The following is a 23,830-nucleotide window of genomic DNA, read 5'->3' as shown; positions in this document are numbered from 1 at the left end:
TCCAATCCTTTCCCACCTCCTCTGAACAGCTTCCCCCAGCTGCCCTGGCCCTCATGGACTCTACTCTCTTCTGTGATCTCCCGTGGGGGCTACTCCTGGGACACCTGTACCCAGGCCAACTGTCAGGAGGGCCTCTGGGCCATCAGTAATCCTCCTGGTCAGCCTTTCCCCTGTCTTCTCAGAACCAGTCCAAACTTTTGCCTCATGCCCCTCAACTTCACCAAGAAGTGGTTGATCATTGGGTAAGAACTCCTCAGCTTCCACACCCAGGCTTGCCTACCACTATTTGCACTCACTGTTTCCTCCTTCCTCAGGGGAGAGGTGTCCCTGCCCTGTCTGCAGTTAGTCTACCCCTCCCCCCTTCCCGGGGCCCTTGCCCACTGATCACCCCCTGTCTATTTCCTCTATCTTCAAACCTCTCTTTCTTTGTTGACTCTTCCCCTCAGGACAACAGTCCCCAACCTTTTTGGCACCAGGGACCAGTTTTGTGAAAGACAATTTTTCCACAGACCGGGGGTAGGGGGAAATGGTTTCGGGATGATTCAAGCACATTACACTTATTGTGCACTTTATTTCTATTATTATTACATTGTAATATATAATGAAATAATTTTACAGCTCACCATAATGCAGATCAGCGGGAACCCTGAGCTTGTTTACCTGCAACTAGATGGTCCCACCTGGGGGTACTGGGAGACAGTGACACCCGAAGTTTGTTGCTTATGTCCAGTCTAATTCGTAAGATGCAGCTTAATTGTCACTTGCCACTCACTGGTAGGGTTTTGATATGAGTCTGCAAGCAATTGATTTATTATGGTCTCTGTGCAGTCCAACCTCTCTGCTAGTGATAATCTGTATTTGCAGCCGCTCCCCCGTGCAGGCATCACTGCCTCAGCTCCACCTCAGATCATCAGGCATTAGATTCTCATAAGGAACTTGCGACCTAGATCTCTAGCGTGTGCAGTTCACAGCAGGGTTTATGCTCCTGTGAGAATCTAATGCCGCCACTGATCTGACAGGAGGTGGAGCTCAGGTGGTAATGTGAGCGATGGGGAGCGGCTGTAAATACAGATGAAGCTTGGCTCGCTCACCCACCACTCACCTCCTGTGCGGCCTGGCTCCTAACAGGCCACGGACTGGTACTGGTGGGTTGCGGACCCCTGCCTTAGGATATAAATACCCTCAAAGTCTCTCCCATTAAAAGAAACAGACATGAGCAAAACCACACACAACGAACAACGATCCATTGGTCCTGGCCTCCCTCTGCCATCCTACCCTTCCTTGGTTGCCCGCCTCCATGAAGAGCTACCTCTGCTCAGCCCTTATGCCATCACCCCACATCCTGCTTCTGCCATTTGCAGTGGCCTGATGACTGATCACCAGACTTCATTATTTTATTTGCTAACAAGTCTTTCTTCCGTTAGAACACAGCACTTGAACTAACCTTGATGCCAGGGGTCCCCAGGAGTTAATTCTTCGTGGGGCAGTCCCTTCTGGGGTCAGAATCCTCTCTGGATGCGCTGTCAGACTGTGGGCTGATAGTCTGTGGCCGATTGTGACTGTGGGTGGAGTAGGGGGCTGGCTGTGATCCTTGGCAGATACTCTCTGACTTCAGTCCAAGGTCTTTAGAAAACCATTGTGAGAGCAAGACAATCTGTCCTGAGAATGAAGCCCTTTAATTTTCAGAATGTTGACTTTAACCGGCATCGCATATTTTATCTCTTGCTCTGTTTCTTTTCTAACTAGAGAGTGATATCTTTCTCTCTTTACATTTGGATTAGAAAATGCTGTGTGTGTGTGGGGGGGCGGTGCTGGGGAGTAGTGGTGGCAAAACTGTAGCAAGCATTTCTATTTACATTTAGTCTGTTTCGTCAAAATGTTAATTATGAACATTGAGGTGTTTAAATCTCAAATTTGTCCCCTAGGAGAAAGAAAGGCTTGTGCAAGGTCATAGCGCAACTCAGAGGAGGCCAGGGGAAAGAAGTTCCAAGGCACACACCAGGGTGCTTTACAAACCAGCCTGACCTCCCTGAGTTCCGGAATAGGTCCTTGAAATGGGCCTGCGTGGTAGCCAAACGTAAGGGCATTCTAAAATTCCCTGCAGTGGGCTGCTCCAACTCAAACCATGAATAATTCAGATCTTTTGGAAGCCCTCCTGGGAACAGCGGTCCCACTCCCCTGGGACAGGCTCTTTTGAATAAGAAGGCCTAGCTACTTCTTCTGACTTTCAGCTGGGAATTTCTTTGCTGTCCCACTAAGTCGACAGATCAACAGGGCCTCCAAAACGGAGATCAGTGTCATCAGTTTGTCACCTGGAGTCTTATCTCAGAGCCTGATAAGACATGCATGTTTACACCAGTGACTTGAAGGTTGGGTTAAGGATATGAAGTGGTCAAAAGTATTATGTACATGGAATTAAGTGGTCGAAAACTCCATCTCCTTGCTTGTTTGTTTTTAAAATTATTAATTACTCAGGAGCTATGAACACAAGTGTTATTAGTTATTATTTATTATGAAGATCAGATCTTTCTTTCTCTTTACCTTGTAATAAAGTGAACAGCTTTCTCTTTTTCTTGTGTTTATTAAAAGTTGACTGCTGATTCCAATATCTTCTTGTATATTTTTGTTGTATTTTTAAACAGGAATGGATTACCATCAACCATTTAATTTTCTCCTCAGTGACTGGACTACCGTTAGTATCCTGCTCTTTAAACCTTGCTTCTTATCCTACTTGAGCAAGCCTGTTTTTCTTCACAGGTGTGTAGAGTGGGGACAGGGATGAATTCCCAGCCAGCTGGGTGAGGTATGCATAGGAGTCTTTTGGGGATTTCCCTTCTAATCTGACCAACCTGCTTTAACTACTTCAATCTCTACTACTTTTTTCTTTGCTACTTATGACTAAAAATAATCTAGTCCAATCTCACACCCCCGCCGAGTCACAGTTTGCCTATAAGGAATGCCTCACAGACAACACATTTATTTTCAGGTAGCTTTGACTGCTAAAAAAGCCCAAGCCTCTTGTCCTCTAATTCCTTTCATCGATCCTAGCAGGGCCATTCGAAACATGTTTAATATTTCTTCTAGAAATGTGAAGGCAGTTCTCATTTCTTTGTTTCCTCTTTCCCTCTCTTTTCTAGGCTGAACTGTCTCAGTTTCTGTGTTGTAGTCTGTTAACGTCCCTGATTGCTTTCCTCTGAGCAGGCAGGGGCTATGTTTATATTAACAAATGGTACGCAGGACTAAACCTCACCCACTGCAGTGTGAGGCAGGACTGTCATCCCATTTTATCTTTATACCGTACATTTAAGATCACATTAGCTTATTTTCGCTAATTCAGCTGTAATTTATTAGCTGCCTCCCATGTGGTAGACATTGTATTAGGTGCCTGGGTGCTGAGAATATGTATAAATGCTATCTGGAAGCAAACAGACTAGGAAAGAAGGAGAGAGGGAGAGAGCAAGCAAAAATACTTAACTGGAAAGTAAATATGATGAGTATTAGCTTAGGAGAAGTACAGAGTGGTGTGGGCATAAATAGTTGGGGGACATTTCGTAACTAGAGGGTTAGGGAGGGCCTTCTAGAGGAAAGACTTTAAAGCAGGGCCCTAAAGGAATTGGGCTAGAGATTAGGGGGAAGAGAGAGGTAGAGCTGTCGGAAGGAGGGGAATGTACCAGGCGGAAGGAGGGGAATGTACCAAGCAGAAGGAAGAACGTATGCAAAGGCCTAGAGGTGAGAAGGAACTGAAAGTAGTAAAATCTGACCGAAGGTTAGACTATAAAGAAGAGAAGGCAGAGCTGAAGTGGGAGATAGAGGTAGTGCCCACACTGTAGGTTCCTTAAAAGCTAATCAGTCAGCACATGTTTGAGTATATACTATGTGCCAGGCACTTTTGTGGTCCCTGGAGTCATGGCAGTAAAGAAAACAGACCAAAAAAAAATCCCTTCCCTCATGGTATGTACAGTTTGGTGGTATTAAGAAGTTAAAAAGCCTTATCAAAGAATTTGGACTTTAAGGGCAAGGGGAAGCCACTGAAAGGGTTAAGTGGAGGAGTGATGTGGTTAGAATTATGCTGTTTTAAAGTTAGGCGTATGATTTCACCCACTGGGGGGCACTTTTGAGAATGAAAGTAATTATTAATAATTATGATAGAACAATAGGTGTAAACTGGGCAAAGCAAGAAAGAAAGGTAAGCACCCTTTGAAAATATGGGCAAAAGACCAGAGAGAAGCAAGACTAAAGGCAGAGATTGGCTGTTGCAGGGACCAAGGTGAAAGATAGCCAGGATTGGTACCAAGATGTGCAGTGAGGTGGAGGGAAGTGCATGGGTGAGAAGCACTTAGAGGGAGAGACCTGTTGTCCAAAACAGGCAAAGCACAGGAAATGCAGGGTGGCACCAAAAGCCTTCTTCCAAACTGATTAGAACTCAGAAACCAGTAACCATTAGATAAGGTCATTAGATCTGTTACTGATCTCCTGTTGTCCTGTTATCTTGTCTACATCTTGACCAACTGAGTCAAAATTCTTGATGGAATCTATATAGGTATACACATCTATTATGTTTTTCTGAACTGTTTGTCCAGTAAAACTGTTTAAAAACAAATAATTTTAGGGATGGTTAGCCTCATAGAACTTGTTCATAGTGAATGGCTTCTTGATCCTGAGATTGTTGCTTCCTTTTGTTTCAAGTGTTAGCTTATAGTTAGTGCACTAAGTTAATCAGGGTTCTCCAAAGAAACAGAACTGATAGGAGGTGTGTGTGTGTATACACACACACACACACACACACACACACACACACATATACATACATATAAATATACATATATAGATATACATACCTATATATAGATAATTCTTACAGGAATTGGCTCACACAGCTACAGAAGCTGAGAAGTCCCACGATCTGGTGTGTACAAGCAGGAGGAATAGGAAAGCTCATGGTGTGACTCAGTCTAGGTCCTAAGGCTTGAGAACTGGGGAGTCAGTGGTATAAGTGGCAGTCTGAGTCCAAATGTCCTTGAAACAGGAGCACTGATGTCTGAGGGCAGGAGAAGATGAATGTCCTAGCTCAAGCAGAGAGAGCAGTTTCGCCCTCCCTCTACCTTTTTGTTCTATTCAGTCCCTCAACAGATTGGATGATGTCCACCCATATTGCTAAGGACAATTTTTTTTACTCGGTCTACTGATTCAAATGCTTATAATATCTTCCAGATACACCGTCACAGATATACCTGGAAAAAATGTTTTACTAGCTATCTGGGCATTCCTTAGCCCAGTCAAGTTGACACATAAAATTAACCATCACAAGCATAATACATGTATAAGATTAAATTAAAGGATCTTTTCCTTGATAAGTGAGGGAGAGAACAATCCATTTTAAGCACCGAGTTTATCTGGTTAGTGGTTGACTTGCTCCAACTATAAATAACAATTCTTTTAGTTGTTCTCAATCCCTTTTTTCTTTTTCTTTAGGTGTGTAAGTTCCCTTTAAATCATAACTCCCTAGAGCAGCTTAACATCAGGCCATTACATGACCATTATTTCTAAGCCAGTATGTTTTGCTCCACTTTGGCCACAGAGAATGTGATGCATGGCATTTTCAGGACAGGGTCAGAAGTTCTGAAATATTGCTATCCATCAAGAGAGGAACTAGTAAAAGACTGAAGGACTGTGGAAAAATCAGCACAAACCAGAAACTGCTGTTAGAGAAGCAAGTTGGTACTTACCCTCAGGGAGAAGCATCACTTTCACGCAGAAGGGAGGGACTTTCTTGGTCCCTGACCACCATAACTTTGTGGCTTATAAAGATGATACTGTTGATCTGGTGGTGGTGTTCTAGGTTCTTATGAGGAATGCTTATAAAAATTGTTGCTGAACGTGCTAGATATGCAAAATGCTATTTAAATGCTTAATTACTAGAAGTGAACCCAAATAATGACTGAGTTTGCTTTCCTACAGAGTAGAACTGCTGCTCCCAATACATGACCATTAGCAGAGTTCTGCAGTGACTCTAATTGCACAGTCCTGAGGCTTAGCCATAAATAACTTACTGATCGATCAGGGAGGAAACCACAGGCCCTATTAGTACTGGTGAAATGGAAGGTCTAACTTGCGTGAAAGAAATCTTTTACTTTACTGTTAAATGATGGGGAGAAAGGAAGATAGTCTCTTAAAGCTAAAATATATTACTCTTATAAAGGCTCTCAAAATGTAAACAAACGAGTAAGTGGTTAAAGGTCTGTTTGGGGTTTGTATTTTCTAGGTTTACTGGCATGCCGAGACTGGGGCAGGTTTTATTACCGGAGGGACCTGCTTCATTCTCTGTGTGCAATCCATTCCATGATTGCATCCCTTTTCTTTGTGCAAGAGGAGGAGGAGTGACTCATGATGTCTCCTGGTTTTAGTTTCAGTGAATTCCTGAAGGTGCAAAACTGAGTCAACAAATCGTCTCATTTAACTTCACTCTGGTTTATTTCTTTTGAGGGGATATATTTGCTAGTTTAAATATTAATATTGAAAAGTAGATTATACATTAAACTATGGCAAGAGAACTCCAGAAACATGAAAATTAACTAAGTCCTAGGAAAAAATGCTCATCTTGTTTTCTAGGACCTAAAAGATGTCATAAGCAAGACACATGAGCCATAATCCCTGCCTCTCCTTCCTTCCTGTCAACACAGTGTTTACTGAGCACTGACTTCATTCCTGGCACTATAGTATGTCCTGGGGATAGAGAATCCACCCCCCCACCCCCCTTGTTGTTGCGTCTCCTTGAAGGGGTGACTAACAAACAAATTGCCTTAAGGGAGGATGTGTGTGTGCCTGAGGTGGCCAGCGTGCTGGGGGAGCGGCTAACAGCCTGGGAAGCAGGGGAGGCTTGTTATGCAAATTAAAATTGTCAGCATTTTGTAAATGCTGTTTATTAACATTTTTCTTTTACTTTTGATGGGTCCTTTGTGGATTTCTATGATGGTAGAGGAGTTCTGAGTCACTGTTGAAGATTTCTGTAAAGAAATACAGCATTGCCAGGCAGAGGAGGGGGCGTTTTAATTCAGTGAACCTTTGCACAGGACAAATTTAGTGGATCAGATGGAGTGTTTGTAATGGGTAAACAGTACTAGTCATCCAGATCAAATGCCATCACAGTGAACCCAGAAACTGTCACATTCTTTTCACTAGAGTAAAACTTCTTTATAATAAATGCATTTGTTAAAAATCATGTTTTTGGTTTTTGGACACTAGAGACAAAGTAGAGGAAATGGCAAGACTCAGATTTTTGGAATCAAGCATTTACTTGTTAAATTGACAAGAATTTTCCTGAGCACAGTGGAAGGAGGGGTTAGGCATGCCCCAAACAAGATTTTGTGTAGTTTGGAGGCTGTTTCTTATGAGAACACAGAATGATTAGAGGGAAATGAAATGAGAGGTTGACGTGTTATTACTAATTGTCGCCTGTTAAATTTTAGGGGAAGATAAGAATGTTAGATGGAAACTTTGGTAAAAATTCTGAGGGACTTTTCAATGTTTCAGTGTCTGATGGTTCTAGTTCTTTATAATACAAAATTTCATTTAAACCTGAAGGGTTTGTTGTTGTTGTTGTCAGCACTTCTAGAAACAGACTAAGCATCAGCTAATTGTAAGTGTGCTTCTCTTCTCTTGCATGTTGATGTAAAAATATTTATAGGAAGAAAAAAAACCTTATTCCTTAATTATAGGAAATAGACTTGAAATGTGTGCAACCCATCTGGATTAAGATAGAACAACTATATATCCTGGTATCATAGTGATTCCTGGTTAAAGATGAGGGGTGATGAGAACAACTGTTTAATGGAACAGAGGACAGAGAGATTGCTACTGAGTGAGGTGAAAGGCTGAGAGAGAGAGCAATTTACAACTTTGTATAAGAAGTAGCATACTTTTTAGATTGGTGCTCCGTTTAACTCAGAGACATGTTTTGAGGGCCTATGCTGTTGGGACATGTGTTGGGACTATGCTGGGTATCGTGTATGCGAAGATTGAGAGACATAGTCCATCAAGAAGCTCCTAGTATGGGTAGGAAAAACACCAGCCACAGCTCAACAGTAACTTATTGATACAGCGATCAGTTAATTTTGTCCAGGAGGTCACCTGAGAGGAGATGCTTGTGCTAAGAACAATTAGACATTTTCTAGTTAGAGAAATAATGGAAGGGTCTTCCAGACAAAGAGAAAAGGATGATAAAACCTTGGCCACAGAAGAGTCTATAAGGCATTAGGGCCTTTGGCTCATTTGTCTAGACCATAGGGTACAAATCAGGGGGAAGAATGGGAGGCTGGAGTGGTAGATAGGACCCAATTGTGATGGGCCCACCTAAGATGTTTGGATGCTGTCCTCTAGATCACGGGTCCCCAATCCCCAGGCTGCGGACAGGTACTGGTCAGCGGCCTGTTAGGAGCCGGGCCGCACAGCAGGAGGTGAGCGTCAGGTAAGAACGCAGCTTCATCTGCCGCTCCCCACCGCTCCCCATTGCTCGCATTACCACCTGAACCATTCCCCCACCCCGCCAACAAAGTCTGTGGAAAACTTGTCTTCCATGAAACCGGTTCCTGGTGCCAAAAATGTTGGGGACCACTGTAGATGACAGGGAGCCTTCATGATCCTCTGGCCACCAACATTTTATTATGAACAGATTTAAGACATACAGCAAAGTTGAAAGAATTCTACAATGAGCACTTGTATAACTATCATTCAGATTGGTACTATAAACATTTTACTATACTTGTTTAATCACCTATCTATCCAGCCATCCATCCCTTTGTAATCCATCAATCCATTTTATTTTTATGCATTTCAAAACAAATTACAGATTTCAGTACATTCCTCTCCGAATATTTCAACATGAATATCACTAACTAGAATTTGTTGTTTAAGGCATTTAATGTAAAATTATATTCTTTATAGGTTTTAAAGTATGAGAATAAGATAATCGATTTTGTGTTTATGAAATATAATGTGAAGAACCAATTGGAAGAGGGAAACAAATTAGAAACCTGCTTCAAAAATCTAAATGAGAGATGCTAAGAATGTGATGAAAGCCTGTAGTAGAAATGGAGAGGTACCAGTTAATTCAAGAGCCAGTCCAGAAGTGGCGTCAATGGATCACTTGACCAGCTGAATGTAGGGAGGGGAGGAATGGAGGGCAAAGGCTGGGTTGGGGAAGTATAAAAAGTGAAAGATGGATCCAAGGTTTTCTAGTCTGGATAACTGGGTGTTTGATGATGGGATATGTAATACAGAGGGGAAAAGAGGTTTGGAAGTAGAACAAAAGATAAGTTGAGGCCGTCTCTCAAAGAGAGCATTCAGAATAAGTAGAGAACAGGGGCTAAGGTGACCACTCTGGGGAAAGCCAATATTTAAGGAACAAGAGGAAATTGCTGAGCCCACACGAGAGGCAGAGAGGAATACTCAAAAGGCTAGGAAGGAAATCAAGCCTCAGATAGATAGACAGACAGACAGACAGACAAAGGTTTATTATGTGTTTACTATATTCCAGGGTTCCTAAGTGGTTTATATTCATGGACTCATTGAATCCTTATAACAACCCTATTTTATAGATGAGGAAATAGGGGAACTCAGGGACAGAAATGTCAAGTAATTTGCTGAAGGTTTTGCAGTTAGTAAGTGGCAGAGCCAGTTTTGAACCTAAGTCATTCAGATTTGTCTTATCATCGTGGCCAAGGAAAGAGGGAATTTCCAGGAGAGTGTAGTCAGAGGGTCATGGTCCTCCATGATCTGAACCCTAACCTACATTTACAACTTGTCTTCTGATTACTCTTCACTTACTCGAGACTGGTCAACTTGAAATGCTCCATGTCTTTGACACAAGCTCAAACTCTTCTAGAGCTTCCCAAAGTGTTTTGTAGGCCACTAGTTCCATGAGATGCTCTGTGAAAAAAAGTGTCTTGTGGTCAAATAAGTTTGAGAAATGCTGTCAACTTTATTATCTTGGCAATTTGCGAGTTATGTTAGCCCATCAAAGGTATTGGGAAGTCCTGCAGTAAAGAACCTATTCTAACTTTGTCTATCAGTGCCTCCCAAACGTATTTGAACTTATTTGACCTTGGGACCCATCCCTCTTTTCCTCATAGAAAATCTATAAACTCCCCTCAGAACTAGAATTCTGAAACCCTCCTAGTGAAACAAGACTTTACTTTTCCTCAGGTGGTTTTAAGTGAGATACATGACGTAGCTTTATCTGCCTCTCATTCTTGATGGCCATGGAACACATTCTCCCCTGAAACATCATTGTTTGTGCCCTGCACTCCTCCCAGTGCCCCAGGAGAATGGTGTCCTGGTCTGTTTCATCTTAGGATCTTACATGGGACCTAGCACAGTGCCTTTCATACAGTCATTGTTCCATCAAAATCTATTTGTGGATAAATAAAATGCACAAAACACAGAGGAAATTAGTACTTTTTCTCTTAAAATAGAAGTTTTCTTTTAAAAGGACTTTTCTGTTCAAAACATGGATGCAAATTTGGACTCAAACCAGACTTTCCTTTGAGAATAAGGAGAATGTATGTTTCGAGTTTCAGTTTTCCTTTGAACTGTTTGCTCTTGGGTTCAGTTGAGGATTAAATTGAGGAAAGTAACATTTCTGTCCTAACTGCATAATGGGATATACCGCGAGGTCTTGGAAGCACCACTTTTCTTGAGCAGTATCTGGTCTTGTCAGACTTGGATTTCTTAGTTAAATCAGTGTGTACCTGTACCCTTTGAACTTCCTTACTGGTTTGATGTAATTATTTCTCTTGCTCATTCTGACTTACTGTTGGCAACAGTCCCACTGGTTTCATTGTTTCATTTGTGAGTCCTTATATATGGACCTTAATCAAGTGTGATGTTGTGTCTGACCTTCCTCCTTTGAATTGTATAACACATTCAGCTATGCCCTGCTCTGTTTTCCCTGTGGGGATAGAAGAGAGACTTTTCTGATGCCCTCCCACTCTCTTTTCTGCATCGTACAGCTCACAACTCCCACATGTGGTGAAGTCATTTAGAAGTGTGTGTGTGTGTGTGTGTGTGTGTGTGTGTGTGTGTCAGAGAGAGAGAGAGAGAGAGAGAGAGAGAGAGAGAGAGAGAGAGGGAGGATGTGTGTGTACAAGCCTGGGGAGTCATGCGGAGTGAGACAGAGCAGTCATGAGCACAGGCAGTCACGGGAGCACGGAGACCCCTAGGAAGGGCCTGAGCATTAGGGTAGAATGGCTGCTTTCCTCCTACACATCAACCACACCTGCATGCAAGTTTTGTTTGCTTATTCCTTAGCTGGATGTCCTACCCCTGGAGCAGGACACCAGAATCCTTGTGAGCTTAGAGGGCTCCGTAGGAGTTTTATTAGCTCACGTGCTTGTTTAAGAGTCCCTGATAATCATAATTATTGTTTTAGAATGAGTCTGAGATTTTTTTATGGAGAAGAAAAACCCTACTTGGAGTATATTTTTATTTCCAGTGTCTCTTTAATGCCACAAAGAGCAAGTTTTTTGAATTTGCATATGTTCATGTGGTGATGGTACCTTGATAATCATCATTCAGAGAAACAACAGGCCTGGTGGCCACTTTACAGAAAGTTCTAAATTTATTATAGTAAATGATTTGAAATTTAAGAGAGGAAGAGAGACCCAAGAATCAGATCTGGCTCTGTATGGTAAAAGAACATTGTGCTATCAAAAATAATTCTCATCATTTTCCATAGTGACATTATGGTATGCAATTAAAATGGCAATATTTTACATGGAGTGACAAAATTGTATTTTCATGACCACCATATCATAGAGAGAGAAAACTAACATTTAGCATCACTGTTAATAATACTGAAATATTTAGGTCAAGCTTTAGAATTTTTTTAAAGAATGAACAACTATTATGATGTCGTCAAAATGGAAAGTGTTGCAAAGGGAAGAAAACACTTTTGGCTGAATGCACAGGGGATGCTGATGGTATTCATTAAGCATGAAATAATAAGAGGAGCAAAATTTCCATCTCCATCCCCTTCCCTATGATATATCTTCTGTGTTTTCAGTGCTCCCTTTGAAGTCAATATATCTTTGCTTTAATCCATTTTTAAAGCTTCCTTTGAAATCAGTGGGAGCTCATGCCTGGAAGAGAGGGAAGTGGCTGAGGATTGGATGCCTGCTGCGGAAGAGGGACCAGCCTAATCGTCACTGGAAAATAATATTTATTGACTGTCCTCATGTGCATGGTCTGTTAGGCTCCACGCTAAAGTGACTTTGAAACTGGTCTGATTCATTTCTAATATTACAAAACTAATAAGATGACCGAAAACAGTTACTTCTTTTTAGGGCAGGGTTTTCGTTTCAAATGACTGGAGAAAAATGAATATTTTAAATGGAAATAATTCTTTTATCTTGACACTCTCACAAACACTGTTTCACCTAAGTGAATTTTCCAGATAACTGAAACTAATAATTGTCTAATAGACTAATTCCTTCAAGGACAATTGAAGAGTGTAGGATTATTTTCTCCTCTATGCAATTACTTCAGACTGCTTGGCTTTAAAAAGAATTCTCGTTAAAAACTTTGGAGCAACGTAAAAGTAATTTATTTCTCATTCTTCCTGCCTCTTCCTTTACTGCTGCCAGTTGTCCTCTGTAATATAGGTCATGTGTTCTCCGTTTCTATTCTGCTGTCTTCCTTTTACATGGAGTTTCCTGAAGAAGGGCACGGAGGCCTGAAGTAGCTCTATACCTTTCCTACAGGGTGAAACATAAAGATGGTCCCTTCTCTCATTTCCTTTTTCTCTCCCCTTGTCTTTTCCTGCTCTTCATTTTCTGTCCCTCCTCTCCTTGGACCACCTGCCTCTTTTCCTTTCCCTTGTGATCCACCCCCATGATGTCAGCCCCATCTATGAGCGGGGCGGGGGGGCGGGCGGCGGGGGGGCCTCTGTCAATGTCTGGCCTGTGTACTTTGGTCACAGGCTTGAGCTTTGCACCTCCGATTGGATCTTGACCTGGATGCCTCTCGGGGCCTCAAACTCAATACTTCAAAGCTGAGCTCAGCAACTCCTGCCAAGATCTTCATTTTCAGTCTCTGTGAGTGGTATCACCTTCCAGCTAGCCTCCATCTAGCCTGAAAATCTGTCAATTGCCCTTGACAGTGTCTCCTCCCTATCACTCCACCTCTAATCATTTAGCAAATCCTGTCCTGTCTGCCTTGGGAGTCCAGGATCTGCTCCTTCTCCACTCCTCCCTGCCACTATCTCATCTGGTCCCTCAACACATCTTGCCAATGACAGCAACTGCCTTCTCTCTGGTCACTTTCTTATGCAAACTTGTCTTCACAAGGTTGCAACTTTTCTTCCTAAAGTTGGATGCTGGCCATGTCGTTCTCAGACTTAAGAACCCCCCCCGCCCCTTTGCCTCAGCTGAGCATGTAAAGTCTTTTGTAATCTGTCCTGACTCTCTAGCTCCTTTTCTATGTAGTAAGCCCATTGCTCCTGCCACTGAAAATGCTTCTTGATTCACTTGGCAAATGTCTGCATATCCTTCAAGAGTAGGTGGAGTGTCTTTTCTATGAAGCCTTCCCCAGTGTCTTCAGACAGTCTCTTCCCCCTTCTTTGGGTTCCCACCCTCTCTTCTTTCGAGGTGACCTGTGATGATCTGTTTTTATGTGTCTCCTGCACCAGAATGAAAGTTCCTGGAGAGTGCAGTTTATAATTTGTTTCTCTGTCAATTCTCATCCCAATGCCTACCTCAGATCAGGTACAAATCAATAAATACTTGGTGAGTGAAGATTCTGAGAAGTCTTTTTCACTTACACTTGGGCTTGAAGTTATTTTATGCTATTGAAGATGCTGGTTCAGACATTAAAATAATAAAACATTTTAACAGATTCTCCCTTCAAGAGGCATATGTTAGAGAATATATAAAATTTTTTATCTCTTAGAAGGGAAGACAGTGCCCATACACTGAGGATGGTCCAGTAGAAGGACAGAAAGTTCGGGTCCATAGGGATGTCCTTAAACCCTTGTACCATCTCCAGAATAACCTGTTGCTGGAGTCCTTGTTACATGAGAAAAATAAGCCCCTATCATTAAAACCACTTCTAGTCAGGTATAGAGAGAAGTCATCTGCTTCAGAGTTTCTACTCAAGATTTCTGAGAAGATTTCAGCTAAGAGCCTCTAGTGAGAGAGTTTTTTCTTGGTGTTTTCAGCAAGACCTATAAATCAAACACACAAATCCTCAAAATCTTATTTTAAAAAAAATGATAGTACAGTGGGAGAAACATCCAGCCAAAGTACCTAACTTATGGTAAAAATGAGAAACCTTTTTTTCTTTTAAAGAAATGTAGAAAATATAAATAAGTTCCCCTTACTTGGAGAAATTTGGTTTTAATTTCAGCGATGTTTCTGAGCAATGGTAGAGATAGAAAATTGTCTAACTAATTTAACAATTGAGTGAGAGCATCTGACTTTATTAAATAAATATATAAAGTAGAAGTCTGTTTCAGTTTCATTGTTTGGGCAATTAAAGGAGAGGGACAATAGGTAAGAGTGATCTGGGGGCAGAGCACAGCCTGCATTAGAGAAATGGCTGGGAGGGCGGAGCGAGTCCAAGAGAAGAGGAGGTTGTTCCCCTAGTTCCCCCCCCCGCCGTAACCTTCTCTTTGAGGTCTCTACTTCATCGTCCCTCCCCCCTTTCTAACTTACCTCATCTGGCCCAGACCATCCTCCAACGGCATGTCTAGCCAAGGCACTTCAAGTTCTTCTCTCGCTGCTTTCTAATCACTCTCTTTCCCCAGCCTCTGCCTCCACACCCTTACCTGCCCAGCGTCTATGGTCCTGCTTGCTGTGGGATCTCATCTCCTCCCTTCTTTCCCTAGGTGGATGAAATTTCTGCCTGCTCATCTGCAGCTCAGCAGAGTCCTAACTTACCTTTTGGTGTGTTATTTAACCCTCTGGGCCTCAGTATCCTCATCTGTGAAAAGAGGATTACTAACACATACCTCACAAGATTGTGAGTTGCCCAGCAGGTCCTCAACAAACATTCATTTCCCTTCCCTTCTTTGCTTTTTGCTGCTCTTCCCACTTTTTGCTGCTTCACTTTTGCTCTGCTGATACCAGTGCTTTCCATTCTTCTCACCAACTAAGCCATCAGCTGGGAATTTGTCTCTGGAATTCTGCCTGGAGTCTATGCCTGTGTCTGAGAGTAAGGGTTTCAGAGGGAGGCTCTGAGGTACGGACATCTCTGCACCAGCTGCAGAGTCAGACATCACAGATTCAGGTCCTTGTCCCACCATGTACTACTGTATGAGCTTTGGGAAGGTTGCATATTCTCTTGGTGGCCTAGTTTCCTCATTTGTAATTTGGGGATAATAATTATTTCTGTTTCTAGGGTTATAGGAAGGATTAAATGAGCTACTTCATGAAAAGTGTTCAGTGTAATACCCAGCACATTGTAAGTGTTTACTAAATGTTATAGGTAACCTCAATGTAGGAAATGTTATAGGTAACCTCAATGTAGGAAATTGTACTGTGCCTTGTGACCAATGGCATGATGTTCTCAATGCTCCAGCTTTATTATCTCATCTCAGAAGGAAAGCATGGCAGGATTCAAGTGGCACTTACCAGGGCACATCCAGAGCAGGCCCTTGGTAGATGCTTGATGGGGTCCACTGTCTGTGGTGGGTGTGGGAGTGTGCACCAGCTTTGTTTTGTATGGGAAGGAAGCTGTATCGACAGGGAAGCAACTTCTGCATGGATTCTGACCTAAAGCCTCCTTCACTACACAGAACTCACCACCTCTCTGGGCTACAAGCAGCAAGTGTCCATATATTGCTGACGGGAATCACCTGATGGGGGTGGAGATTACTTTTAACCCATTTCTGGGTGAGCTTAATCAGCATAAATTAGTATTCATGCCTGAAAGACTTCATCATGAATCTTATGCCCAAATATAGCTCAGCAAGTTTACTAGCTTTCTGATCGTCAGCTGTGTTGCTCTGCTCATGCCGTCTGTGAGTATGCAAGAGAGGGAGAGAGAGGAAGGAGAGGTATAAAGGAGAAGCGTGGGGGTGGGCAGGATGAGGGCAAGGGGATGGGGCTGGGGGAGAGATTGAGAGAGAATATTTATTTGAAGGTTTCACCTTCTGCTGGATTACATTCATATATAATTGGGGAGTTGGCCCCATAGTTCAACAATGTCACTGAAAATGAAGGTGATGCATTTCAACTGCATTTTTAAAGACAGAAATATATATGCTAGACTTTTAGATATACCACAGGAGGAATTTGGCTATATTCCAGAATGTCATTAAAAGCAGAAAATCTCTCTAGAATTCTAGCATCAGAGCTGGAAAAGATCTCAGTTTAGGTTTTCATTTCCCAGAATCAGAAACTGAAGTATAATGATGCTAAGAGACTTTGCCAGAGCTCACCAGCTGATCAGAGGCAGAGCAGGGACTAGACACAATTCTGCTGACTGGTATTCTGAGGGCTTTCTGCTGCACCCCGGACAAGTGTGCATACATAAAATGCCAGAAAACTAACACTACCTGAGAGCCTACAGAAAAAAAAAAGGATTGGTTGGAATTGAGTTGGAAGCAAAGGCAGGAGAGGCTGCCCTGTTCTGCAGTAGGAACAAGACTGAGGTGAAGATTTTGAGGGAGGGGGGCTCCCTCAGGCATCCTGTGATGGAGCAGGGTAGAGTCTTAGTCAAGCAGAGGACTCTGGTGAGAAGAGATACTATCTTCTGCAGAGAAGAGACCTTTGTGGTGACCAAAGGAATGGTAAGTGAACATGGCTGATATCCTTCATATCTTGACTCGTCTGGCTAATGGGGGAGAGAGAGCTGGAGAACACCAGGCATCTCGATGAGGGTGGTTGAAGGAACTGCAGAGAATGCAGGAGGTGGAATGCTGGAGGTGCCTGAGATTTATCATTGTGACTCTCCAGTCTTACCTAGTGTTAGTCCTTTGCTTGCCAGCTGTATGTAGATTTTTAGGGCAGTTATATTTTTAGGGCAGCAGCTTCCACACACTTTAATGGGGATGTTGTCATTGATTGACACCAACAAAAGTATGATTCACAAAGTAAAATGCACCCATGTTACAGACCTAAGAACAACCTATGTAAATATTTGAGGAAAGTTCTTCCTGGCATCTGTCTATGCATATTTACATTTACAAACACACACATTTATTGTTATACAAATGTGATCAGACTATACATCTTGTTTTGTAGTTTGCTTTTTTAATGTTTTAAATCATTTTTATTGAATCTACGGATTGAAGAGACAGGTGAAAATCCTTCTTCAAACTTAAACTTTACTTTTTTTTTTAAATCAACTTTATTGAAGCATAATTTACATAAATAAAATATACATAAATGAAAATAAAAAAATAAAATATACATAAATAAAATACATTCATTTAAAATACACAGTTCAGTGAGTTTTGAAATAAATATTAAAAACTCTTATAATTCAATAATAAGAAAACAACCCAATAAAAATGGGCAAAGAAAGGACACTTTATAAAAGAAGATATTTCTCCATTTAATTCCATCAATTTTGGCTTCTCATAAATTGAAACTCTGTTAGGAGTTTGAAATTGTACAGAATTGTTATATCATCTTCGTGAATTGACTCCTTTTTCATTATCATAGTCCCTTTTGCTCCTTGGCATTATTCCTTGTTCTGAAGTCCACTTTGATATTGAAATAGACTCTATTAATTTCTTGTGGTATATCTTTTCCATTCTTTTGATTTTAACCTGTTTCTATGTTTTATTTTGACATTATATAGTTGGGTCTTGGTTTTTAATCTTTGACTTTTAATTGGAATGCTTAACCAATTTATATTCACTGTAATTATTAATATGGTTGTATTTAAGGTTTCTATCTTCATACTTGTTTTTATATTTTTCAGTTTGAATCAAGATTTAAATTTTTTTTTTTTTTTTTTTTTTGCGGTACGCAGGCCTCTCACTGTTGTGGCCTCTCCCGTTGCGGAGCACAGGCTCCGGACGCGCAGGCTCAGCGGCCATGGCTCACGGGCCCAGCCGCTCCACGGCATGTGGGATCTTCCCGGACCAGGGCACGAACCCATGTCCCCTGCATCGGCAGGCGGACTCTCAACCACTGAGCCACCAGGGAAGCCCGAATTTTTTTTCTTTTTAAACATCTTTATTGGAGTATAATTGCTTCACAATGGTGTGTTAGTTTCTGCTTTATAACAAAGTGAACCAGCTATACATATATATATATACATCTTTCATGCGTTTGCTGGCAATCTGTATATCTTCTTTGGAGAAATTTCTATTTAGGTCTTCTGCCCATTTTTGGATTGGGTTGTTTGTTTTTTTGATATTGATCTGCATGAGCTGCTTGTAAATTTTGGAGATTAATCCTTTGTCAGTTGCTACTTTTGCAAATATTTTCTCGCATTCTGAGGGTTGTCTTTTCGTCTTGTTTACGTTTTCCTTTGCTGTGCAAAAGGTTTTAAGTTTCATTAGGTCCCATTTGTTTATTTTTGTTTTTGTTTGCATTTCTCTAGGGGGTGGGTGAGAAAGGATCTTGCTGTTATTTATGTCATAGAGTGTTCTGCCTGTGTTTTCCTGTAAGAGTTTTATAGTGTCTGGCCTTACATTTAGGTCTTTAATCCATTTTGAGGTTATTTTTGTGCATGATGTTAGGGAGTGTTCTAAATTCATTCTTTTACATGTAGCTGTCCAGTTTTCCCACACCACTTATTGAAGAGGCTGTCTTTTCTCCATTGTATATTCTTGCCTCCTTTATCAAAAATAAGGTGACCATATGTGCATGGGTTTATCTTTGGGCTTACTATACTGTTCCATTGATCTATATTTCCGTTTTTTTTTGCCAGTACCATACTGTCTTGATTAATGTAGCTTTGTAGTATAGTCTGAAATCAGGGAACCTGATTCCTCCAGTTTGATTTTTCTTTCTCAAGATTGCTTTGGCTATTCGGGGTCTTCTGTGTTTCCATACAAATTGTGAATTTTTTTGTTCTAGTTCTGTGAAAAATGCCATTGGTAGTTTGGTAGGAACTGCATTGAATGTGTAGATTGCTTTGGGCAGTATAGTCATTTTCACAATGTAGATTCTTCCAATCCAAGAACATGGTATATCTCTCCATCTGTTTGTATCAACTTTAATTTCTTTCCTCAGTGTCTTATAGTTTTCTGCATACAGGTCTTTTGTCTCCTTAGGTAGATTTATTCCCAGCTATTTTATTCTTTTTGTTGTAATGGTAAATGGGACTTTTTCCTTAATCTCACTTTCAGATTTTTCATCATTAGTGTATAGGAATGCAAGAGATTTCTGTGCATTAATTTTGTATCCTGCTACATCACCAAATTCATTGATTAGCACTAGTAGTTTTCTGGTAGTGTCTTTAGGATTTTCTATCTATAGTATCATATTATCTGCAAACAGTGACAGCTTTACTTCTTCTTTTCCAATTTGGATTCCTTTTATTTCTTTTTCTTCTCTGATTGCTGTGGCTAAAACTTCCAAAACTATGTTGAATAATAGTGGTGAGAGTGGGCAACCTTCTCTTGTACCTGATCTTAGTGGAAATGATTTCAGTTTTTCACCATTGAGGACGATGTTTGCTGTGGGTTTGTCATATATGGCCTTTATTATGTTGAGGTAAGTTCCCTCTATGCCTACTTTCTGGAGGGTTTTTATCATAAATGGGTGTTGAATTTTGTCACAAGCTTTTTCTGCATCTGTTGAGATGATCATATGGTTCTCCTTCAGTTTGTTAATATGGTGTATCACATTGATGGATTTGTGTATATTGAAGAATCCTTGCATTCCTGGAATAAACCCCACTTGATCATGCTGTATGATCCTTTTAATGTGCTGTTGGATTCTGTTTGCTAGTATTTTGTGGAGGATTTTTGCATCTATGTTCATCAGCGATATTGGCCTGTAGTTTTCTTTCTTCGTGACATCTTTGTTTGGTTTTGGTATCAGGGTGATGGTGGCCTCGTAGCATGAGTTTGGGAGTGTTCCTCCCTCTACTATATTATGGAAGAGTTTGAGAATGATAGGTGTTAGCTCTTCTCTAAATGTTTGATAGAATTTGCCTGTGAAGCCATCTGGTCCTGGGCTTTTGATCGTTGGAAAATTTTTAATCACGGTCTCAATTTCAGTGCTTGTTTTTGGTCTGTTTATATTTTCTGTTTCTTCCTGGTTCAGTACTGGAAGCTTGTGCTTTTCTAAGAATTTGTCCATTTCTTCCAAGTTGTCCATTTTATTGGCATATAGTTGCTTGTAGTAATCTCTCATGTTCCTTTGTATTTCTGCAGTGTCAGTTGTTACTTTTCCTTTTTCATTTCTAATTCTCTTGATCTGAGTCTTCTCCGTTTTTTTCTTGATGATTCTGGCTAATGGTTTATCAATTTTGTTTATCTTCTCAAAGAACCAGCTTTTAGTTTTATTGATCTTTGCTATTGTTCCCTTCATTTCTTTTTCATTTATTTCTGATCTGATCTTTATGCTTTCTTTCCTTCTGCTAACTTTGGGGTTTTTTCTTCTTCTTTCTCTAATTGCTTTAGGTGTAAGGTTAGGTTGTTTATTTGAGACGTTTCTTGTTTCTTGAGGTAGGATTGTATAGCTATACACTTCCCTCTTAGAACTGCTTTTGCTGCATTCCATAGGTTTTGGTTCACTGTGTTTTCATTGTCATTTGTTTCTAGGTATTTTTTGATTTCCTTTTTGATTTCTTCAGTGATCTCTTGGTCATTAAGTAGTGTACTGTTTAGCCTCCATGTGTTTGTATTTTTTACAGTTTTTTTTCCTGTAACTAATATCTAGTCTATAGCGTTGTGCTTGGAAAAGATACTTGATACAATTTCAATTTTCTTAAATTTACCAAGACTTGATTTGTGACCCAAGATATGATCTTTCCTGGAGAATGTTCTGTGAGCATTTGAGATGAAAGTGTATTCTGTTGTTTTTGGATGGAATGTCCTATCAATATCAGTAAAGTCCATCTTGTTCAATGTGTCATTTAAAGCTTGTGTTTCCTTGTTTATTTTCATTTTGGATTATCTGTCCATTGGTGAAAGTGGGGTGTTAAATTCCCCTACTATGATTGTGTTACTGTCAATTTCCCCTTTTATGGCTGTTAGTATGTGCCTTATGTATTGAGGTGCTCCTATGTTGGCTGCATAAATATCTACAATCGTTATATCTTCTTCCTAGTTTGATCCCGTGATCACTCTTTAGTGTCCTTCTTTGTCTCTTGTAATAGTCTTTATTTTAAAGTTCATTTTGTCTGATACGAGAATTGCTACTCCAGCTTTCTTTTGATTTATATTTACATGGAATATCTTTTTCCATCCCCTCACTTTCAGTCTGTATGTGTCCCTAGGTCTGAAGTGGGTCTCTTGTAGACAGCATATATATGGGTCTTGTTTTTGTATCCATTCAGCAAGTCTGTGTCTTTTGGTGGGAGCATTTAATCCATTTACATTTAAGGTAATTATCGATATGTATGTTCCTATTACCATTTTCTTAATTGTTTTGGGTTTGTAACTGTAGGTCTTTTCCTTATCTTGTGTTTCTTGCCTAGAGAAGTTCCTTTAGCATTTGTTGTAAAGCTGGTTTGGTGGTGCTGAACTCTCTCAGCTTTTGCTTGTCTGTAAAGGTTTTAATTTCTCCATCAAATCTGAATGAGATCCTTGCTGGGTAGAGTAATCTTGGTTGTAGGTTCTTCCCTTTCATCACTTTAAATATGTCCTGCCACTCCCTTCTGGCTTGAAGAGTTTCTGCTGAAATATCCGCTGTTAGCTTTATGGGGATTCCCTTGTATGTTATTTGTTGTTTTTCCCTTGCTCCTTTTAATATTTTTTCTTTGTATTTAATTTTTGATAGTTTGATTAATATGTGTCTTGGCATGTTTCTCCTTGGATTTAATCTGTATGGGACTCTCTGTGCCTCCTGGACTTGACTAACTATTTCCTTTCCCATATTAGGGATGTTTTCAACTATACTCTCTTCATATATTTTCTCAGACCCTTTCTTTTTCTTCTGGAACCCGATAATTTGAATGTTGGTGCGTTTAATGTTTTTCCAGAGGTCTCTGAGACTGTCCTCATTTCTTTTCCTTCTTTTTTCTTTATTCTGCTCTGCGATAGTTATTTCCACTGTTTTATCTTCCAGGTCACTTCTCCGTTTTTCTGCCTCAGCTATTCTGCTATTGATTCTTTCTAGAGAATTTTTAATTTCATGTATTGTGTTGTTCAGCATTGTTTGTTTTATCTTTAGTTCTTCTAGGTCCTTGTTAAACGTTTCTTGTATTTTCTCCATTCTATTTCCAAGATTTTGGATCATCTTTACTATCATTACTCTGAATTCTTTATCAGGTAGACTGCCTATTTCCTCTTCTCTTGTTTGGTCTGGTGGGTTTTTACCGTGCTCATTCATCTTCTGTGTGTTTCTTTGTGTTCTCATTTTGCTTATCTTACTGTGTTTGGGGTCTCCTTTTTGCAGTCTGCAGGTTTGTAATTCCCGTTGTTTTTGGTGTCTGCTCCCAGTGGCTAAGGTTGGTTCAGTGGGTTGTGCAGGCTTCCTGGTGGTGGGGACTGGTGCCTGTGTTCTGGAGGAGGAGGCTGGATCTTGTCTTTCTGGTGGGCAGGATCGCATCCAATGGTGTGTTTTGGGGGTGTCTGTGACCTTATTATGAGTTTAGGCAGCCTCTCTGCTAATGGGTGGGGTTATGTTCCTGTCTTTCTAGTTGTTTGGCATAGGGTGTTCAGCACTGTAGCTTGCTAGTCATTGAGTGGAGCTGGGTCTTAGCGTTGAGATGGAGATCTCTGGGAGAGCTTTTGCCATTTAATATTACGTGGAGCCGGGAGGTCTCTGGTAGACCAGTGTCCTGAACTTGCCTCTCCCACCTCAGAGGCACAGGCCTGAAACCCAGCTGGAGCACCAAGACCCTGTCAGCCACACGGCTCAGAAGAGAAGGGAGAGAAAACGAAAGAAAGAAAGAAAGTAAAAGATAAAAGAAAATAAAGTTATTAAAATAAAAAGTAAAAAATAAAAAAAATATTAATAATAAAAAAACTTTAAATAATAAAAAAAGAAAAAGGAGAGATAAACGAAGAAATCCACCAATGATAACTAGCACTAAAAACTAACTATACTAAAAAAAAAAAAAACCAAACAAATTGACAGACAGAACCCTAGGACTAATGGTAAAAGTAAAGCTATACAGACAAAATCACACAAGGAAGCATATACATACACACTCATAAAAAGAGAAAAAGGAAAAAAATATATATTGTTTCTCCCAAAGTCCACCATCTCAGTTTGGGATGATTCGTCGTCTATTCAGTTATTCCACAGATGCAGGATACATCAAGTTGATTGTGGGGATTTAATCCGCTGCTCCTGAGGCTGCTGGGAGAGATTTCCCTTTCTCTTCTTTGTTCGCACAGCTCCTGGGGTTCAGCTTTGGATTTGGCCCCGCCTCTGCGTGTACGTCGCCTGAGGGCGTCTGTTCTTCGCTCAGACAGGACGGGGTTAAAGGAGCAGCTGATTAGGGGGCTCTGGCTCACTCAGGCCAGGGGAGGGAGGGGTACAGATGCGGGGCAAGCCTGCGGAGGCTGGCATGACAGTGCAACAACCTGAGCCGCACCGTGTGTTCTTCCGGGGAAGTTGTCCCTGGATCCCGGGACCCTGGCAGTGGCGTGCTGCACAGGCTCCCAGGAGGGGAGGTGTGGATAGTGACCTGTGGTTGCACACAGGCTTCTTGGTGGCTGCAGCAGCAGCTTTAGCGTTTCACGCCCGTCTCTGGTTTC

The sequence above is a fragment of the Lagenorhynchus albirostris genome, chromosome 1, assembly GCF_949774975.1.
Source record: "Lagenorhynchus albirostris chromosome 1, mLagAlb1.1, whole genome shotgun sequence".
NCBI classification, from domain to species: Eukaryota; Metazoa; Chordata; class Mammalia; order Artiodactyla; family Delphinidae; genus Lagenorhynchus; species Lagenorhynchus albirostris.
This window is presented reverse-complemented; position numbering follows the sequence as displayed.